Here is a 5,422-nt window from a genome sequence, read left to right as displayed (position 1 = left end):
TGGTGAGTCATACCTATAACCCCAGCACACTTGTGTGCAAGGATAGTCTGGGCTATAGAGTCAGTTCCAGGTCACTTTGAGAGTGAGACCCTGCCTCAAACAACACACATGCACGCATGCGCACACACACGCGCGCACACACACACACACACACACACACACACAAAAGATGAGCCTTGACTCCTGTTCACTTTCAAAAATATTTTAGGGCTGGAGAGATGGCTTAGTGGTTAAGTGCTTGCCTGTTAAGGCTAAGGACCCCGGTTTGAGGCTCCATTCCCCAGGACCCATGTAAACTGGATGCACAAGGTGGCACATGCATCTGGAGTTTGTTTGCAGTGGCTGGAGGCCCTGGTGCACCCATTCGCTCTCTGTGTCACTCAAATAAATAAATAAAAATAAACAAAAAATTAAAAAATATATTTTAGAGTTGGGCATGGGTGTGGTGGCACACACTTTTAATTCCAGCAGAGGTAGGAAGATTGCTGTGAGTTCCAGGCCACCCTGAGAATACATAGTGAATTACAAGTCAGCCTGAGCTAGAGTGAGACCCTGCCTCGAAAAACAAACCAAAAAACAAAGAAACAAACAAACAAAAATTTGAGCCAGTCCTGGTAGTGTATGCCTTTAATCCCAGCACTTGGGAGGCAGAGGTAGGAGGATTACAGTGAGTTCAAGGCCACCCTGAGAGTACGTAGTGAATTGCAGGTCAGCCTGAGCTAGAGTGAGACCCTACCACAAAAAAAAATACACAAAAAAGTATTTATTTGAAAAGGAGGGGGGGCATGGGCACACTAGGGTATCTGCACTGCAAACAAACTCCAGATGCATGTGCTACTTTGTGCTTCTGGCTTTACCTGGATACTGGGGAATTGAACCTGGGTCCTTAGGTTTTCAGGCAAGTGCCTTACCACTGAGCCATATCTCTAGCCTCTGTTCACTTTTATTTTTATTTGTTTTTTGTTTTTTGAGGTAGGGCCTCATTCTAGCCCAGGCTGTCCTGGAATTCACTATGTAGTCTCAGGGTTGCCTGGAACTCTTTTGGTGATCCTCCTACCTCTGCCTCCCAAGTGCTGGGATTAAAGGTGTGCACCACCACGCCTGGCTCTCCTGTTCAGTATGTTTTTTATTTATTATTTATTTATTTGAGAGAGAGAGAGAGAGAGAGAAAGAGGCAGATAGAGAAAATAGGCATGCCAGGGCCTCCAGTCACTGTAAACAAACTCCAGACACATGAGTCCCCTTGTGCATCTGACTTATGTGGGTCCTGGGGAATTGAACCATGGTCCTTAGGCTTGACAGGCAAATTCCTTAACTGCTAAACTATTTTCCCAGCCCCCTGTTCACTTAAAAAAGATGTTTTGTTTATTTTTATTTATTTATTTGAGAGCAACAGACAGAGAGAGAAAAGGTCAGAAAGAGAGAGAGGGAGAATGGGAATGCCAGGGCTTCCAACCACTACAAACAAACTCCAGATGCATGCGCCACCCTGTGCTTCTGGCCTACGTGGGTACTAGGGAATCCAGCCCTGAACCCATGTCCTTAGGCTTCACAGGCAAGCACTTAACCACTAAGCCATCTCTATAGCATCCCCCCGCCAACCCTGTTCCCACTCACTTTTTTTTTTTAAATTATTTATTTATTTATTTGAGAGCGACAGACACAGAGAGAAAGACAGATAGAGGGAGAGAGAGAATGGGCGCGCCAGGGCTTCCAGCCTCTGCAAACGAACTCCAGATGTGTGCGCCCCCTTGTGCATCTGGCTAACGTGGGACCTGGGGAACCGAGCCTCGAACCGGGGTCCTTAGGCTTCACAGGCAAGTGCTTAACCGCTAAGCCATCTCTCCAGCCCTTTTTTTTTTTTTTTTGAAGTAGGGTCTCTGGCCCAGGCTGACCTGGAATTCACTATTGATTCTCAGGGTGGCCTTGAACTCACGGCAATCCTCCTACCTCTGCCTCCCGAGTGCTGGGATTAAAGGCGTGCACCACCACGCCCGGCTTCCCACTCACTTTTTAACTGTGCATTCTAGTTCTTGTCTATTCTTCTTACTATTCCTACTATAGCAATTTTACAGGAGGAGTAGAATGTGCCTGTTGGGTATGTATAAGGGGATGTGTACATGTCTTGAAAAACAAGAGGCTTGCTCTGCCTTGGGGTATGGCAATTCTTTTTCCACTTGTGAGAGTACCTCTTGCCTTGGGTACCCATTGGTTTGGCCTGCAGAAACCCCTGCCACCGCTGGTTGGTGAGAATAAGGAGGAAGGGGATGATGGCCTCAGATATGATACTCCAAATAGAAGTGCTCCATTCGCTGCAAGGCATGGCCCGGGGCCCTCTTTTCCTTGCATCCATTAGCTCTGACTCCAGAGCTCTTCCCGCATCATTCTGCTTTTGCAACAGACTTCTAAGATGCATGTTGAGTTTTTTTTTTTTAATGTGTCTTTTTTTTGTTTTAATTTTGTTTATTTATTTGAGAGTGACAAAGAGGAAGAGAGTGAGAGAGAAATGGGTACAGTAGGGCCTCCAGCCACAGCAAACAAACTCCAGGCACATTCATCACTTTGTGCATCTGGCTTATGTGGGTACTGGGGAATCAAGCCTCCAGCTGGGATCCTTAAGCTTCACAGGCAAGCACTGAACAGCTAAGCCATTTCTCCAGCCCCAAATAAATTTTTTTTTGTTTGTTTGTTTTTTGAGGTAGGGTCTCACTGTGGATCAGGATGACCTGGAATTCACGATGGAGTCCCAGTGTGGCCTCAAACTCATGGCAATCCTCCTATCTCTGCCTCCAGACTGCTGGGATTAAAGGTGTGTGCCACCACGCCCGGCTTAAATATGTTATTTTTTAACTTTGTCTTTGGTGGGCTGGAGGAATGGCTTAGTGGTTAAAGCATTTGCCTGCAAAGCCAAAATACCCCTGTTCAATTCTCCAGGACCCACATAAGCCAGATGCACAAGGGGGCACATGCATCTGGAGTTCCTTTGCAGTGGCTGGAGGCCCTGGTGGGCCCATTCTCTCTCTGTCTCTTTCTCCCTCTTAAATAAATAAACAAACAAATACATACATAAATACATAAATAATTTTTAAAATTGTCTTTGGTGCTAAGCTGCCCTTTCATATTTCCCCTTCCTTCCAAAATTACAAATGTCCACCTGTGTTCTTTGCTATTTTTATGATTCATGTTTTACATGCAAATCTGTAGGCCATCTGGAACTTATTCTAACGTCAGCTATGACTCTATGTTCTAACTTAGGTTTTTTGTTTTTTTCCTTTCCTAATGATGACTTTTCCTCAAGCCCAGGCTGAACCTGGAACTCACTATGTAGTCTCAGGGTGGCCTTGAACTCATAGCGATCCTCCTTCCTCTGCCTCTGAGTGTTGGGATTAAAGGTGTGTGCCATCACACCTGGTCAGATCCATCACTTTTTATTTTATTTTATTTGTTTATTTTGTTTTTTCAAGGTAGGATTTCACTCTAGCCCAGGCTGACCTGGAATTCATCATGTAGTCTCAGAATGGCCTCGAACTCATGGCAATCCTCCTACCTCTGCCTCCCAAGTGCTGGTATTAAAAGAGTGTGGCGCCATGCCCAGCTTATTTTATTTTTATTTGAGACAGAGAGAGAAATAGGAAGAGAGAGAGAAAGAGAGAGAGAATGAGCATTCCAGGGCCATCGCTTTTTGGATTTTTATTCTTTGTTTGTTTTTCCTCTGTCTCACGAGTGCTGAGATTAAAGGGATATGCCACCACGCTCAGGCCTCCATCACTTCTTAATAAATATTTTTATTATTTATTTATTTATTTATTTGACAGAGAATGAGGGAGAGAGAGAGAATGGACATGCCAAGGCCTCTAGCCACTGCAAATGAACTCCAGACACGTGTGCCCCCTTGTTTATCTGGCTAATGTAGGTCCTGGGGAATTGAACCTGGGTCCTTTGGCTTTGCAGGCAAACACCTTAACAGCTAAGCCATCCCTTCAGCCCTCCATCACTTTAAAAAAAAAAAATTATTTGAGAAAGATCATGGATGCACCAGGACCTCTTGCCATTGCAAGTGAACTCCAGATGCATGCCCCACCTTGTGCATCTGGCTTTACACGGGTTCTGGGGAATTGAACCCAGGCCAACAGATTTTGCAAGCAAGTGCCTTTACCTGTTGAGCCATCTCCGCAGCCTCCACTCCATCACTCTTGTGTAAGCTGGGGTCTCTTAATAGTCCTGGATCTGGCTGTTGTTGGTTTTCCTCTGAAACCTCTGGTGATGACCAGGTCTCTGCTCCCCTATGGGACTGGGATTACAGGCACACGCGGCCCTCCCCAGCTGTTTAATGTGGGCTCTGAAGATTCTACCTCAGGCAGCCTCAGGTCCCTCAGGCCCTCATGTTTGTGCAGGAAGTACATGTAACTGATGAGCCACCTCCCCAGCCCGTTGTGTGGGCTGTGAAAATGTAGCTCAATCCTTCGAGCTCCATAAAACCTTAGCAGCCAAGAACAGAAAAGCTGAGACTATAATTCAGTCAGCTCCCAATTCTGCTCCATTATGAATCACTCCAGGGCTCTGGCAAACCTCAGCACTCCTCAGAGAGCAGCTCTGAACAATGACTTCAGAGTGGGAAGGCTGAGGCAGACGGAGGAAGATTTTCAGAGAACTCTCTAGATGAAGTCATTGGTTGCTATATTTCTGCCATTGGGCATGGCTTTATGGGAAACAGTACTCAGATATAAACTGTTCTTCAGTCCTTCTCTCCTTTCTCTATTGGTCAAAGTCCAATTCCAGGGCTGGAGAAAGGGTTTAGCGGTTAAGCATTTGTCTATGAGGCCTAAGGACCCCAGGTTAAGGCTTGACTCCCCCAAACCCACATAAGCCAGATGCACAAGGTGGTGCATGCATCTAGAGTTCGTTTGCAGTGGCTGGAGGCCTTGATGCGCTCATTCTCTCTCTCTCTCTGTCTGTCTCTTTCTCTCTCTGTCTGTTGCCTCAAATAAATAAATAAATAAAATAAACAAAAATAAAAATTAAAAAGTCCAGCTCCAAATCAGTAAGATGCCCCTAAGATACACATATCTCAAAATGTTTTTGTTACATGCTCTCATGTAGCCCAAGCTGACCTTGAAATTTTATTTTATTTTTTGAGGGAAGCCCTTTTTTTTTTTTGGTTTTTGGTGGTAAGATCTTGCTCTTGCCCAAGCTGACCTGAAATTCACTATGTAATCTCAGGGTGGCCTTGAACTCACAGCAATCCTACCTCTGCCCTCCCCCCACTCAAGGGCTGGGATTAAAGGCATGTGCCACCACGCTTGGCTAGACTGACCTTTTTTTTTTTTTTTTAATGTGTGTGTGTGTGTGTGAGAGAGAGAGAGAGAGAGAGAGAGAGAGAGATAGAGAGAGAGGAGAGAGAGAGAGAGAGAGAGAGAGAGAG

The sequence above is a fragment of the Jaculus jaculus genome, chromosome 1 (genome assembly GCF_020740685.1).
Source record: "Jaculus jaculus isolate mJacJac1 chromosome 1, mJacJac1.mat.Y.cur, whole genome shotgun sequence".
NCBI classification, from domain to species: domain Eukaryota; kingdom Metazoa; phylum Chordata; class Mammalia; order Rodentia; family Dipodidae; genus Jaculus; species Jaculus jaculus.
This window is presented reverse-complemented; position numbering follows the sequence as displayed.